General features: G+C 36.8%; 1 protein-coding gene across 1 annotated transcript in view; it reads left to right on the top strand.

Moving 5' to 3' along the window:
• The first annotated feature begins 7673 nt into the window (after positions 1-7673).
• The window catches only part of dnajb6b (DnaJ heat shock protein family (Hsp40) member B6b), a 50234-nt gene continuing 40280 nt past the window's right edge, over positions 7674-17627 (top strand). Inside the window, exon 1 of the mRNA XM_062021630.1 lies at positions 7674-8034. The gene's annotated coding sequence lies outside the window, so the exon portion shown is untranslated. The remainder of the gene's footprint in view (positions 8035-17627) is intronic.

The raw sequence follows: 17627 nt of genomic DNA, 5'->3' as shown, positions 1-17627 counted from the left end.
ATGGAATAATGTCGATGTAGAGCAGTGCATTTTGGGGGAAATATTTCTTAACGTACAGTAGAGGGCCAAAAGTTTGGACACAGCTTCTCATTTAATGCATTTTCTTTATTTTCATGACTATTTACATTGTAGAAAACTATGACACCTGTGAAGTGAAAACCATTTCACCTCTTGATGCTCATTGAGAGAATGCCAAGAGCAGTGTTTCCCACACATTCATTTATTTGTGGCGGCCCGCTACGAAAGAATTACGTCCGCCACAAATAAATGATAAATGGGTTATACTTGTATAGCGCTTTTCTACCTTCAAGGTACTCAAAGCGCTTTGACAGTATTTCCACATTCACCCATTCACACACACATTCACACACTGATGGCGGGAGCTGCCATGCAAGGCGCTAACCAGCAGCCATCAGAGGCAAAGGGTGAAGTGTAGAAGGTGGGAATTGAACCCCAGTAACCAGCAACACTCCGATTGCTGGCACAGCCACTCTACCAACTTCGCCACGCCGTCCATAAAACATTTTTTTTTTTAAATGTTTTTATTTTATTTTATTTTTTTTTTTTTGGTCCTGTCCAGCTTCTCAGGCAAATCATATAGTTGATGTAGATGCCCATATTGGCTGTTCAGATTTACTTTACAAAAGAGAAGTGTAGGATACTTCTCTTGTTGCCTTATTTGTATTTGACTTTATTAAATGTATTTATATTAGAAACACAACATGTGTATATAACAAAGGGTGCAAAGTCTGCAGGCAGTAGGAAACACATGGTTAAGTGTAGGGAGTAAAACTGATGGCAGTCTAAAGTTCAAGATTTTTGGAGCTCTTTATTCAGTGGATCAGATGTTTGATGAAGCTTTGTGTCTATCTACCACCACTACTGTTTTCTGTTTATTTGTTACTGACTGTGGCAGGACACCTCTGCCTCTGTTTCACTTTATGTTGCTGGTAAATAATATGGTTGTAGTAGTAGGCTAAAGTTAAATTATTTAGTATGCACTAATTAAAGGGGCAGAGCTTTGAGACATTTTAGCTTATATATTTTATAAGATATATTTTTTGTAAGAACCACAATTAATATATTTCAGTGAATAACTTATTGTTCAAATCTGTATATAAATATGTACATAAAGTGTTGTAATTATATTGTAAAATGGATGGATGGACGTTTAATACAAAACTGTTATTATTAATTAGTAAGTATACATTTTTTGAGCCTTTTTAGAGAAAATCAAATCATTGTAGTAAATTATGCAAATTACTCGATGATGTCATTGTGACCACGCCCATAGCCACGCCCCCACCGCCACAGGTATCTTGGCAGTTTATGGGAAACACTGCAAGAGTGCAAAGCAGTAATCAGAGCAAAGGATGGCTATTTTTAAGAAACTAGAATATAAAACATGTTTTCAGTTATTTCACCTTTTTTTGTTAAGTACATAACTCCACATGTGTTCATTCATAGTTTTGATGCCTTCAGTGACAATCTACAATGTAAATAGTCATGAAAATAAAGAAAACACATTGAATGAGAAGCTTTTATTATTATAAAAAAAGAAAAGAACCCTGCAGAAATAGAAAAATAGAGCAAAAAGGCATAGTGTAATGAGAAAAAGCTGAAAGGTTGATACATATAACGAATAAAAACACAAACTGTGAATTGAAATTTATGTTTTAGATATTTTATTAGCTTATTTCTGTCATGACCTCCTTGAAAAGTTTTGGTGTTTGACTCCCACACTTGTTACTGATTGGCAACCTGGACACACCTGCTCCTGGTTGCCAATCAGGCTTCTATGTACAGTAGAGGGCCAAAAGTTTGGACACACCTTCTCATTCAATGCGTTTTCTTTATTTTCATGACTATTTACATTGTAGAAAACTATGACACCTGTGAAGTGAAAACCATTTCACCTCTTGAAGCTCATTGAGAGAATGCCAAGAGTGTGCAAAGCAGTAATCAGAGCAAAGGGTAGCTATTTTGAAGAAACTAGAATATAAAAAATGTCAGTTATTTCACCTTTTTTTGTTAAGTACATAACTCCACATGTGTTCATTCAAAGTTTTGATGCCTTCAGTGACAATCTACAATGTAAATAGTCATGAAAATAAAGAAAACCCATTGAATGAGAAGCTTTTATTATTGTAAAAAGAAAAAGAAAAGAACCCTGCAAAAAATGGAAAAATCCAGCAAAAAAATTGATACCTATAATGAATAAAAACACAAAATGTGTATTTAAATTTATGTTTTAGATATTTTATTAGCTTATTTCTGTCATGACCTCCTTGAAAAGTTTTGGTGTTTTTTCACCCCCGTCTGCCCCTGAGCACTGACTCCCACACTTGTTACTGATTGGCAACCTGGACACACCTGCTCCTGGTTGCCAATCAGGCTTCTATGTACAGTACAGGTTTGGACACACCTTCTCATTCAATGCGTTTTCTTTATTTTCATGACTATTTACATTGTAGATTGTCACTGAAGACATCAAAACTATGAATTAACACGTGGAGTTATGTACTGAAAACATGTTTTTAATTCTAGTTTCTTCAAAATAGCCACCCTTTGCTCTGACTACTGCTTTGCACACTCTTGGCATTCTCTCAATGAGCTTCAAGCACACCGTTGAAGTGAAAACCATTTCAGGTGACTACCTCTTGAAGCTCATCGAGAGAATGCCAAGAGTGTGCAAAGCAGTAATCAGAGCAAATGGTGACTATTTTGAAGAAACTAGAATATAAAACATGTTGACAGTTATTTCACCTTTTTTTGTTAAGTACATAACTCCACATGTGTTCATTCATAGTTTTGATGCCTTCAGTGACAACCTACAATGTAAATAGTCATGAAAATAAAGAAAACACATTGAATGAGAAGGTGTGTCCAAACTTTTGACCTGTACTGTATGTCAGAATCAGCTTTATTGGCCAAGTATGTCGAACACAAGGAATTTAACCTGGTAAGACTGTGCTCTTTGTTCATGGTCTCTGACAATTTCCTCAAAAAAACACTGAAGAACTATTCTGGCTTTGCGATGTACTACTGGGCCAGCCACAAATGAAGATTGTGCGTACGTGTCATAAATCTAACTATTACTCACATCCACCACGTGTGTGTGTGTGTGTGTGTGTGTGTGTGTGTGTGTGTGTGTGTGTGTGTGTGTGTGTGAAGCGTTGAAATGAGGATTCATCTCAATTACTCTGATTTATGGATGACAATTACCTTGTGATTCCTGATGGACTGGACTGTACCACTTTATTGATTTAAAGTTAAAAGTACCACTGATAGTCACACACACACTAGGTGTGGTGAAATTACCCTCTGCATTTGACCCATCACCCTTGTTCACCCCCAGGGAGGTGAGGGGAGCAGCAAGCACCAGCGGTGGCCGCGCACGGGAATCATTTTTGGTGATTTAACCCCCAATTCCAACCCTTGATGCTGAGTGCCAAGCAGGGAGGTAATGGCTCCCATTTTTATAGTCTTTTTACCAATATTAGTTTGACAATTCAGCAGCTGTACCCACTTGACATGATTGCAGAGACGGTCACCCTGAAAGGGGTTCACCTACATCTGTGATCCCTACCTCAATGTTTCTTTTTCCCCATCTGAGGTTTTTGAAGTTTTTCCTTGCCCGGATGTGGGTTGAGATCAAGGAACGGCTGCATTGGTAATAGATGTGGTGAATCTTGCTGGCCCACTCATACACTTCAGCCTGCCTCCAAGTCTTTAAATGAAAGCGTTTCGCTGTTTTGTTGATCATGACCTCGAACTAAATGAGCCACATTTCCTACTTCTAAACCAGGGGTGTCAAACTCATTTTAGATGGGGGGGCCACATGGAGAAAAATCTACTCCCAAGTGGGCCGGACTGGTAAAATCACGGCACGATAACTTAAAATTAAAGACAACTTGAGATTGTTTTCTTTGTTTAGAAATAGTACAAGCACATTCTGAAATTGTACAAATCATAATGTTGTTGTTTTTTGTTTTTTTTACAATTACCGTATTTTTCGGACTATAAGTCACATTTTTTTTCATAGTTTGGCCGGGGGTGCGACTTATACTCAGGAGCGACTTATGTGTGAAATTATTAACACATTTCCGTAAAATATCAAATAATGTTATTTAGCTCATTCACGTAAGAGACTAGACGTATAAGATTTCATGGGATTTAGCGATTAGGAGTGACAGATTGTTTGGTAAACGTATAGCATGTTCTATATGTTATAGTTATTTGAATGACTCTTACCATAATATGTTACGTTAACATACCAGGCACGTTCTCAGTTGGTTATTTATGCCTCATATAACGTACACTTATTCAGCCTGTTGTTCACTATTCTTTATTTATTTTAAATTGCCTTTCAAATGTCTATTCTTGGTGTTGGCTTTTATCAAATAAATTTCCCCCAAAAATGCGACTTATACTCCAGTGCGACTTATATATGTTTTTTTCCTTCTTTATTATGCATTTTCGGCCGGTGCGACTCATACTCCGGAGCGACTTATAGTCTGAAAAATGCGGTACCTGTTGCGAATAATAGTACATATACTTTGTCGTTATTTATATTTTCTAAATAAATTATGTGATAATGTTGGAGTATAACTGTCATACTCAATATGACCGTTATTTAAACATAACTCCTAAACAAAACATGCAATATGTCTAATAATGCCTTAAATAATGTATCTTTGTGAGTTATACTAGAAACGTATGCTTTTGTAAGGTTTGCAAAGACAAAAATGTGTTTTTTACTCAATGTGACAGTAATGTTCTTAGAATCCTGAGATTAATTTTCTATCTATCAAGATAAAAAAATCATATCAAAATCCGGTAACACTTTAGTATGGGGAACATCCATCCATCCATTTTCTACCCCTTGTCCCTTTTGGAGTCGCGAGGGGTGCTGGAGCCTATCTCAGCTGCATTCGGGCGGAAGGCGGGGTACACCCTGGACAAGTCGCCACCTCATCGCAGGGCCAACACAGATAGACGGACAACATTCACATTCACATTCACACACTAGGGCCAATTTAGTGTTGCCAATCAATCTATCCCCAGGTGCATGTCTTTGGAGGTGGGAGGAAGCCCGGAACATATTCACCATTAATTAGTTGCTTATTAACATGCAAATTAGTAACATATTGGCTGTTAATTAGTCATTATTAAGTACTTATTAATGCCTTATTCTGCATGGCCTTATTATACAACCAGTAAGCCATTAACTAGAGTCTTCCCTAACCCTAAAACTAACCCTAACCCTATGTTAAGAAGCAACTTATTAATGGTTCATATGTTCCCCATACTAAAGTGTTACCCAAAATCCAATTACAGGATGTTGTTATTTATTTATAAATTCTAATGTGTTATAATGTTCAGATATTGTGTTTTTAAAAATAATGGAAATTATGTTTCGAGTAAAGAACAACAACCTTTCCGCTTGTATTCTCAGGTTATTTCAATTAAGAGGAGAAAACTATAATTCACGGGGATATTGATTTTTGAAATAGGTAAAGTAAGAAGGAATATAAAAAACAAATGTATTTCAGTTTTAGGAGTTAAATGGTGGAACAAGCTCAGTGATGAGTTGAAGACATGTAGTTCTTTGTTAAGGTTTAAGAAAATGTTGTAAGGTGAAATAATAGAAAATTATAAAATATAGTAACAATCACTTTCATCCCATTGATTTTTTTTTAATGTCGATGTTCCAGGCAATCTAATTTTCAGTGAATGTATAGGATAGGCAAATATAAGCCTTGGTTTCAGCCCATTCCTTTTCTTTTTGTGTGTGTATGTGTATGATTGTTATGTACTGTTAAATCTATCACACAAAATGGTTGATTATATGACCGAAATAAACGCATTTCATTCATTCATTTCATTCATTATTTATGTAGTTTGATCATTTTTCTCGACTGGCGCACTAACATCATGTTGTTTATTTTCTACATATGTAGCATCATCTACAAAGAATTGCTATTGCGACATCCAGTGGACACATTTAGAACGGCTGTTTCTTTCATTCAAAAATTTCAGGTTAATTTTTATACTTAGCAAACTTATGCCGCGGGCCGGATAAAACCTGTTTGCGGGCCTTATCCGGCCCGTACGTTTGATACCCTTGTTCTAAATCAGGGGTGTCCAAAGTGCGGCCCGCAGGTCATTTTTTAACGGCCCCACGGCACATTTTAAAAATACGATTGAAAAAAATTAAAAACATAAAAAGTGGTATATAAGAGCAAACAGGTGAAATGTAACAAGAAAATGTTGTAATGTTTACTCTACTAACACAAAGCTGCCATGCAGGCTGTTTATTTGTTTAAAAAACAATAATAAATCAAAATCAATGTTAGTATGAATTATTGACCTATTCAAGGCTCCAATTAAGTCACATTAAATATTCCACTTTGAGGTATTTTTTGGGGAAAATGTTGCTTATTTTGTGTTTGCCATATAAAAAACTGAGCTGATTTTTTTTAAAATAAGGGCCTAAAACTAACAAACAAAAAACATAAACAACAATAAAACTTATAATTGACGGGTAGATCGGAAGTGGATCTCGAGATTATTGTGTTGAAAGTAAACAGTAAATAATTTTAGAATTTATTTTTTAACACTAATGAGTAGGACCCTTTTGAATCCCCAATAATTTTAGTGTGATTTGTTTTTAAGTGTCATTGCTCAAAAAATAATAATGAATTAAAATCAATGGTGTTATGAGTTATTGACCTTTTTAAGGCTCCAATTATTATATAATCTCAAATATTCCACTTCAAAATTGTATCGGGTGAAAATATTGCATATTTTGTGTTTTTTCCATAAAAAAAAGGGTTTTCTTTGACAAAAAGAGCATGCAACTTAAATCTTTGAAAACGTTATATTGACATATAGACCTAATGTTGATCTAGAGATTTAAATTTAAAAAAAAAAAAAATAATAATAATACTGAATGACACATTTTTTATATTTTTTTGACCAAAACCCTTTGAGGTCCCGGGATCAAGCCTGAGTGGAGGCCTAAATGTATATTTTTTATACATATATTGTATTGGTTTTTAAAATAAAAAACATCAAAATGGCCCTCGCTTGCTTTGATTTTTTAGTGCGGGGCCCTCAGTGGAAAAAGTTAGGACACCCCTGTTCTAAATGATTCCCAAAGCGTGTCTTCTTTCCTGCCCCCAAAAAACTCAACCCCACGTCACAGGGCTATTTTTGCTGTGTTGCAGCACCATCTAGCGGGCAGTAGCTGGTACTGAATTGATTCAAACATTGGTCAAGTGCTGGAGTTGCTAATTAATGTGCATAATAAAAGAGTATTGCTTGAGAACTGAGCTTCTAAAATCACATTAATGCAACAGCTTACTTTATATATGATATTATTCAGCTCACTTGGAGATTTTAACGGTTAAAATTGAACTTCCAATTTGAAAGAGTAGTTCCGGGACAGACTTTGCCCACGGTGACCGACAGGTGGCGCAGATATCGTTCGAAATTTGTGACAGGAGATGCTAAAAAAATGCCATGTATCACTTTTTGTCAACTTTAAAATGTTTATTGACGGAATGTGCATTTTTTTGGCGCCTGTTGTCGGACTTAATTAAAAAATACCTCATTTTGCCGACTGCGTCACGATGGACGCTCAAAGGCGTGCTGCCTTCGTGCACCCCTCGTCTTAGAATGGAAACGAACGAATCGACGTTGTTCACAGAGGGTGACATAGCGCTAAAATAAAACAAGACAAACTTTTGGAGATTGCATTCGCGTTCGCGCCCTAACATGCGCGGCGAGTGCTGTCGTTACGATAAGGCGAAGACGTCTTCGTTGTGGTTTTGATCGCCGCGTTGTCCAGAGTCCGACAGTCCCTGAACGCAGCAGCGGTAGTGCGAGCGGGTGCACTAGACGCTGTCTTAGTTAGCAGCGTGTGCTGCTTGTGAGTGTACTAGCGCTAGTGTACTGTGTCAAGTCAGTGTACTTCTACCATACCAGCTGCTTGGGGCCATAAGGAGGACATTGTCGGCCATAGCCAAGGTGAGTGTCAACTTATTTATCACAGCGGAATTTCCTATATGACGTTTTTTTTGTCGCATTCTTTAAAATCTTATTTTGTTGTACTAATTTTAACGACACCGTTTTAATAAGAAAAGCAAAAAGCTAACGGAGCTAGCAAACATGGAAGCTAACGTATTTTTTTTCGTGACGTCACTATAGGAGCGCGTATTAATAATTCGAATTTGACTTCGCTAAACGATACGAAGTCACTATTTTTTTGGGGGTTAACCGGTACGTCACCTAAAAATAAAAATGTTCAACCAATAAGCGTTATCGTTTGGAGAAAAGTGTTCATTCTGGAAGTTTCTCGCATGTTCAGTCTGTTGTGATGACGTCTTCCAGAACGTTCTGGCATATAAAGTACTCTAAATCTAAACTCTTGAGTAAAATACACTCTACTTACTAGTAATAGCATCATAAATATTAATATTAGTGGGGGTTTTTTGTTTGTTTTTTACCATTCAAGAGTAAACAAATTTTAAATGTAGTTAAGTTAAACAATGTAAAACGTTTTGAAAATGGTGCGTGTCGATGAACTAAACATTTAAGTTAATATTTAAAGTAACCTAAAAGACCACCAATGACAACATGCTCATATTTGACTCCAAAATATATTTTGCAGTTCGCTCATGTTTTTTCTTTTCACAGCCAATTAATTTTTTTGTCCATTTAGCACAGACCTGGGCAAATTAAGGCTCGGGGGCCACATGCGGCCCGTTGAGCTTTTCAATCGGACCCGCCGGACATTCCCAAATAATTGTTTTAGATGTTTAAAGGCCTACTGAAATGCGATTTTCTTATTTAAACGGGGATAGCAGGTCCATTCTGTGTCATACTTGATCATTTCGCGATATTGCCATATTTTTGCTGAAAGGATTTAGTAGAGAACATCGACGATAAAGTTCGCAACTGTTGGTCGCTGATAAAAAAGCCTTGCCTGTACCGGAAGTAGCGTGACGTCACAGGTTGTGGAGCTCCTCACATCTGCACATTGTTTACAATCATGGCCACCAGCAGCGAGAGCGATTCGGACCGAGAAAGCGACGATTTCCCCATTAATTTGAGCGAGGATGAAAGATTCTGGGATGAGGAAAGTGAGAGTGAAGGACTAGAGGGCAGTGGAAGCGATTCAGATAGGGAAGATGCTGTGAGAGGCGGGTGGGACCTGATATTCAGCTGGGAATGACTAAAACAGTAAATAAACACAAGACATATATATACTCTATTAGCCACAACACAACCAGGCTTATATTTAATATGCCACAAATTAATCCCGCATAACAAACACCTCCCCCCTCCCGTCCATATAACCCGCCAATACAAATCAAACACCCGCACAACACACTCAATCCCACAGCCCAAAGTACCGTTCACCTCCCCAAAGTTCATACAGCACATATATTTCCCCAAAGTTACGTACGTGACATGCACATAGCGGCACGCACGTACGGGCAAGCGATCAAATGTTTGGAAGCCGCAGCTGCGTACTGCGTTACACATACAAATTAAACAAAATGCTTATCAACATTCTGGTTGAAATTAAACAAAATGCTTATCAACATTCTGGTTGCATACTCATGGTACCGCGTCTGCGTATCCAACTCAAAATCCTCCTGGTAAGAGTCTCCGTTGTCCCAGTTCTCCACAGGCCAATGGTAAAGCTTGACTGTCATCTTTCGGGAATGTAAACAATGAAACACCGGCTACGTGTTTGTGTTGCTGCAGCCGGCCGCTAATACACCGCTTCCCACCTACAGCTTTCTTCTTTGCTGTCTCCATTGTTCATTGAACAAATTGCAAAAGATTAACCAACACAGATGTCCAGAATACTGTGGAATTTTGCGATGAAAACAGACGACTTAATAGCTGGCCACAATGCTATCCCAAAATGTCCTATACAATCCGTGACGTCACGCGCAGGCGTCATCATACCGAGATGTTTTCAGCAGGATATTACGCGCAAAATTTAAAATTGCACTTTAGTAATCTAACCCGGCCGTATTGGCATGTGTTGCAATGTTAAGATTTCATCATTGATGTATAAACTATCAGACTGCGTGGTCGGTAGTAGTGGGTTTCAGTAGGCCTTTAAGATGTAAAGTGTAGCTGCCATTATGATGTGCAGTGATGTTTTCTAATGACCGTAAGTCTTCAACTATACTGTCTTTCAATGGTTGGAATCGGCATCATATACTAGTTACTATGGTCATATAATTAGTTACTATGGTCATCTAATTACTTACTATGGTCACTATGAGGTATCTCAGATTATAGGTGAGGCTTTTTCCACTGTTTTTTACATTTTGGTTGCGTTTCGGTTGATTGTAAAATATGTTGTCAATATTCAGTGTTTTATCATTCATAGTTAATATTGTAAATCCCACATTCTTTATTTTAATGCACATTTTGGGTGTCTCATTCAGTAAAAAAATGTCTAATTCCATTCCGTTTTTTAAGGCAGTCTGTCATAACGTTTTTAGCTTTCAATCATTATAGTGAGGTTTTGTATTAGTGTTCCTAAAAATAGATATACTGGCCACCAGACACACTTTTTTATCTAAATCTGGTCCCCCCGAGTAAAATAATTGCCCAGGCCTGATTTAGCATATGGAAATGAAACGGCCTAAAATTTGTGCACCGCTTTATGAGCATTGATCTCCTTATTTCTGTCCATCGTTACATAAATACACATCTGCACTAATGCGTACGTCAAATAAACACTCACCTACAACAGTATGCAGAAAAATACATTTATGGAATATTTCAGGGGTCTTTAAAGTGCAGTATTTACCGCCTGCAACTATCCTTTTGAAAGATCAATTCAATAAGGAAACACACACACCAAAAGAGGCGTAACAAAACAAAATAAAAGGTTGATACTGCTTACAACTTACACAATGTCACCTGCAATATAACACAATGCTGAGATGCTTTGTGTTTTTCTTTGAACTACACCATATTGCCAAAAGTATTTGGCCACCCATCCAAATGATGAGAATCAGGTGTCCTAATCACTTGGCCCGGCCACAGGTGTATAAAATCAAGCACTTTAGGCATGGAGACTGTTTCTACAAACATTTTTGGAGCTCAGTGATTTCCAGCGTGGAACTGTCATAGGATGCCACCTGTGCAACAAATCCAGTCGTGAAATTTCCTCCCTCCTAAATATTCCAAAGTCAACTTTATTATAAGAGAATGGAAGAGTTTGGGAACAACAGCAACTCAGCCACAAAGTGGTAGGCCACGTAAACTGACAGAGAGGGTTCAGCGGATGCTGAAGCGCATAGTGCAAAGAGGAGTTGGGCTTGGCCCCTTAGTTCCAGTGAAAGGAACTTTGAATGCTCCAGGATACCAAAACATTTTGGACAATTCCATGCTCCCAACCTTGTGGGAACAGTTTGAAGCGGGCCCCTTCCTCTTCCAACATGACTGTGCACCAGTGCACAAAGCAAGGTCCATAAAGACATGGATGACAGAGTCTGGTGTGGATGAACTTGACTGGCCTGCACAGAGTCCTGACCTGAACCCAATAGAACACCTAGTGGTTAGTGTGTCCGCCCTGAGATCGGTAGGTTGTGAGTTCAAACCCCCGTCCGAGTCATACCAAAGACTATAAAAATGGGACCCATTACCCCCCTGCTTGGCACTCAGCATCAAGGATTGGAATTGGGGGTTAAATCACCAAAAATTATTCCCGGGCGTGGCACCGCTGCTGTCCACTGCTCCCCCCTGATCAAGGGTGATGGGTGAAATGCAGAGAATAATTTCGCCACACCTAGTGTGTGAGTGACAATCATTGGTACTTTAAATTTTTAACCTTTGGGATGAATTAGAACGGACACTGAGAGCCAGGCCTTCTCGACCAACATCAGTGTGTGACCTAACCAATGCGCTTTTGGAAGAATGGTAGAAAATTCCTATAAACACACTCCGCAACCTTGTGGACAGCCTTCCCAGAAGAGGTGAAGCTGCAATAGCTGCAAAAGGTGGGCCGACATCAAAAAATGTATACTTACTAATTAATAATAACAGTTTTGTTTTAAACGTTCATCCATCCATCCATCCATCCATTTTACAATATAATTACAACACTTTATGTACATATTTATATACAGATTTGAACAATAAGTTATTCACTGAAATATATTTATTAATTGTGGTTCTTACAAAAAATATATCGTATAAAAATATAAAAGCTAAAATGTCTCTTAAAGTTCTGCTCCTTTAATTAGTGCATACTAAATAATTTAACTTTAGCCTACTACTACAACCATATTATTTACCAGCAACATAAAGTGAAACAGAGGCAGAGGTGTCCTCCCACAGTCAGTAACAAATAAACAGAAAACAGTAGTGGTGGTAGATAGACACAAAGCTTCATCAAACATCTGATCCACTGAACAAAGAGCTCCAAAAATCTTGATCCTACACTTCTCTTTTGTAAAGTAAATCTGAACAGCCTATATGGGCATCTACATCAACTATATGATTTGCCTGAGAAGCTGGACAGGACCAAAAAAAATAAAAAAAATTTTTTGTGGCGGCCTTAATTCTCTCGTGGCGGGCCGCCACAAATAAATTAAAGTGTGGGAAACACTGGTGTATCTTTTGTTCTATTCCCACGTATTGAAGCAGCTATGCATCGCAGTCTTGTCTTTTTTACTGTGCACTGGTTTGGCGAATATAATTAGAGATGTCCGATACTGTTTTTTTTGCCGATTATCCGATATTCCGATATTGTCCAACTCTTAAATTACCGATTCCGATATAAACCGATACCGATATATATACAGTTGTGGAATTAACACATTATTATGCTTAATTTTGTTGTCATGCCCCACTGGCTGCATTAAACAATGTAACAAGGTTTTCCAAAATAAATCAACTCAAGTTATGAAAAAAAATGCCAACATGGCACTGCCATATTTATTATTGAAGTCACAAAGTGCATTTTTTTTTAACATGCCTCAAAACAGCAGCTTGGAATTTGGGACGCGTGAGGAGGTTGAGGTGTGTGTGTGGGGATCTGGGGGACTAGGAGGTAGCGGGGCGTGTATATTGTAGCGTCCCGGAAGAGTTAGTGCTGCAAGGGGTTCTGGGTATTTGTTCTGTTGTGTTTATGTTGTGTTACGGTGCGGATGTTCTCCCGAAATGTGTTTTTCATTCTTGTTTGGTGTGGGTTCACAGTGTGGCGCATTATTGTAACAGTGTTAAAGTTGTTTAAATGGTCACCCTCAGTGTGACCTGTATGGCTATTGACCAAGTATGACTTGTATTCACTTATGTGTGTGTGAAAAGCCGTAGATATTATGTGACTGGGCCGGCATGCAAAGGCAGTGCCTTTAAGGTTTATTGGCGCGCTGTACTTCTCCCTACGTCCGTGTACACAGCTGCGTTTTAAAAAGCTTTTTGAAACCGATACCGATAATTTCCGATATTACATTTTAAAGCATTTATCGGCTGATAATATCGGCAGTCCGATATTATCGGACATCCCTAAATATAATCATTAGCAACAATGCATGGTTTAAAAGAACACATATACACTTGATGATCACATTACATGCTCAGCTTTTACTTGAGCTCTGTGCGCACGTCATAGGGACAATTTCATATCACCGTAATTTTATTGCAGTATTGTTGAATGTGCTCAAAAAGTACTTATACATATACACTGAAAAATTTTGACTAAATAATTTCAATAGAAATAACTTAAATAATTAGATACATTGTTTAAAAAACAAAATTGTGCATGTTTTTTGTTTTAGTCTTAGAATTTGTATCTGTTTTAATGGCTAAGATTTTATTGTTTTAAATATTGGTTTGTACTGTCACACTTGTATATAAAATGTATTTAAATATAAAGTGCATAACAAATACAATATTTTATTATTTATTATTTCTGGCGTGTGTTGTGACGTCCCACCCAGTAGGCACAAGACATTGATACAACGTTGATTATACAAACACGTCCTTTAAAACTGACTTTAAAACTGACTTTAAAACTACGTTGCAAAATAGTTGTAGTTGTAAATTGAGACAAAGTTGATGTCCAATGTTGGATCCACGTTGTGGGTTGGAAAATGACCAAATTTAAATGGTCAAATCAACGTCACAACCTGACATTGAATAAACGTTGTCAAAAAGCATGTTGTTTCAACGTTGTATTTGTGTTGTAGAATTTTGGTTGGGGAATGACCAAAAATTCAATAGTCAAATCGACATCAAAATCCATCATTGTTTAAATGTTGTCAACAAGTATGTTAGTTCAACGTTGTATTTGTGTTGTAGAATGTTGGTTGGAAAACGACCAAATTTCAATGGTCAAATCAACGTCAAAACCTAACATTGAATAAACTTTGTCAAAAAGCATGTTGTTTCAAAGTATTTGTGTTGTAGAATTTTGGTCGGGGAATAACCAAAAATTCAATGGTCAAATCAACGTCAAAACCTGACATTGAATAAACGTTGTCAAAGAACATGTTGTTTCAATGTAGTTGTGTTGTATAATTTTGGTTGGAGAACGACCAAATTTCAATGGTCAAATCAACGTCAAAACCTGACATTGAATAAACGTTGTCAAAAAGCATGTTGTTTCAACGTTGTATTTGTTTTGTAGAATTTTGGTTGGGGAATGACCAACAATTCAATGGTCAAAACGTCACAACCTGACATTGAATTAAAGTTGTCAAAAAGCATGTTGTTTCAACGTTGTATTTATTTTGTAGAATTTTGGTTGGGGAATGACCAAAAATTCAATGGTCAAATCGACATCAAAATCCAACATTGTTTAAACGTTGTCAACAAGTATGTTAGTTCAACGTTGTATTTGTGTTGTAGAATGTTGGTTGGAAAACGACCAAATTTCAATGGTCAAATCAACGTCAAAACCTGACATTGAATAAACGTTGTCAAAAAGCATGTTGTTTCAACGTGTTGGTGTTGTAGAATTTTGGTTGGAAAACGACCAAATTTCAATGGTCAAATCAACGTCAAAACCTGACATTGAATAAACGTCAAAAAGTATGTTGTTTCAACGTATTTGTGTTGTAGAATTTTGGTCGGGGAATGACCAAAAATTCAATGGTCAAATCAACGTCAAAACCTGACATTGAATAAACGTTGTCAAAAAGCATGTTGTTTCAACGTATTTGTGTTGTAGAATTTTGGTCGGGGAATAACCAAAAATTCAATGGTCAAATCAACGTCAAAACCTGACATTGAATAAACGTTGTCAAAGAACATGTTGTTTCAATGTATTTGTGTTGTATAATTTTGGTTGGAGAACGACCAAATTTCAATGGTCAAATCAACGTCAAAACCTGACATTGAATAAACCTTGTCAAAAAGCATGTTGTTTCAACGTTGTATTTGTTTTGTAGAATTTTGGTTGGGGAATAACCAATGGTCAAAACGTCACAACCTGACATTGAATAAAAGTTGTCAAAAAGCATGTTGTTTCAACGTTGTATTTATTTTGTAGAATTTTGGTTGGGGAATGACCAAAAATTCAATGGTCAAATCGACATCAAAATCCAACATTGTTTAAACGTTGTCAACAAGTATGTTAGTTCAACGTTGTATTTGTGTTGTAGAATGTTGGTTGGAAAACGACCAAATTTCAATGGTCAAATCAACGTCAAAACCTGACATTGAATAAACATTGTCAAAAAGCATGTTGTTTCAACGTGTTGGTGTTGTAGAATTTTGGTTGGAAAACGACCACATTTCAATGGTCAAATCAACGTCAAAACCTGACATTGAATAAACGTCAAAAAGTATGTTGTTTCAACGTATTTGTGTTGTAGAATTTTGGTCGGGGAATGACCAAAAATTCAATGGTCAAATCAACGTCAAAACCTGACATTGAATAAACGTTGTCAAAAAGCATGTTGTTTCAACGTATTTGTGTTGTAGAATTTTGGTCGGGGAATAACCAAAAATTCAATGGTCAAATCAACGTCAAAACCTGACATTGAATAAACGTTGTCAAAGAACATGTTGTTTCAATGTATTTGTGTTGTATAATTTTGGTTGGAGAACGACCAAATTTCAATGGTCAAATCAACGTCAAAACCTGACATTGAATAAACGTTGTCAAAAAGCATGTTGTTTCAACGTTGTATTTGTTTTGTAGAATTTTGGTCAGGGAATGACCAAAAATTCAATGGTCAAAACGTCACAACCTGACATTGAATAAAAGTTGTCAAAAAGCATGTTGTTTCAACGTTGTATTTATTTTGTAGAATTTTGGTTGGGGAATGACCAAAAATTCAATGGTCAAATCGACATCAAAATCCAACATTGTTTAAACGTTGTCAACAAGTATGTTAGTTCAACGTTGTATTTGTGTTGTAGAATGTTGGTTGGAAAACGACCAAATTTCAATGGTCAAATCAACGTCAAAACCTGACATTGAATAAACGTTGTCAAAAAGCATGTTGTTTCAACGTGTTGGTGTTGTAGAATTTTGGTTGGAAAACGACCAAATTTCAATGGTCAATTCAACGTCAAAACCTGACATTGAATAAACGTCAAAAAGTATGTTGTTTCAACGTATTTGTGTTGTAGAATTTTGGTCGGGGAATGACCAAAAATTCAATGGTCAAATCAACATCAAAACCTGACATTGAATAAACGTTGTCAAAAAGCATGTTGTTTCAACGTTGTATTTGTGTTGTAGAATTTTGATCAGGGAATGACCAAGAATTCAATGGTCAAATCGACATAAAAATCCAACATTGTTTAAATGTTGTCAACAAGTATGTTAGTTCAACGTTGTATTTGTGTTGTAGAATGTTGGTTGGAAAACGACCACATTTCAATGGTCATATCAACGTCAAAACCTGACATTGTATAAACGTTGTCAAAAAGCATGTTGTTTCAATGTTTGTGTTGTAGAATTTTGGTTGGAAAACGACCAAATTTCAATGGTCAAATCAACGTCAAAACCTGACATTGAATAAACGTCAAAAAGTATGTTGTTTCAACGTATTTGTGTTGTAGAATTTTGGTCGGGGAATGACCAAAAATTCAATGGTCAAATCAACGTCAAAACCTGACATTGAATAAACGTTGTCAAAAAGCATGTTGTTTCAACGTTGTATTTGTGTTGTAGAATTTTGGTTGGGGAATGACCAAAAATTCAATGGTCAAATTAATGTCAAAACCTGACATTGAATAAATGTTGTCAAAGAACATGTTTCAACGTATTTGTGTTATAGAATTTTGGTTGGAAAACGACCAAATTTCAATGGTCAAATCAACGTCAAAACCTGACATTGAATAAACGTTGTCAAAGAGCATGTTGTTTCAATGTATTTGTGTTGTAGAATTTTGGTTGGAAAATGACCAAATTTCAATGGTCAAAACGTCACAACCTGACATTGAATAAACGTTGTCAAAAAGCATGTTGTTTCAATGTATTTGTGTTGTAGAATTATAGTTGGGGAATGATCAAAAATTAAATGGTCAAATCAACGTCAAAACCCAACATTGTTTAAACGTTGTCAAAAAGCATGTTGTTTCAACGTTAGGTTTGTGTTGCTCAACGTCAGGACCTAGATCAACAA

Source organism: Entelurus aequoreus, linkage group LG15 (genome assembly GCF_033978785.1).
Source record: "Entelurus aequoreus isolate RoL-2023_Sb linkage group LG15, RoL_Eaeq_v1.1, whole genome shotgun sequence".
In the NCBI taxonomy this organism is placed as follows: Eukaryota; Metazoa; Chordata; class Actinopteri; order Syngnathiformes; family Syngnathidae; genus Entelurus; species Entelurus aequoreus.
Note: the sequence above shows the minus strand (reverse complement) of the source record. Positions and strands in the feature narration are given on the sequence as shown.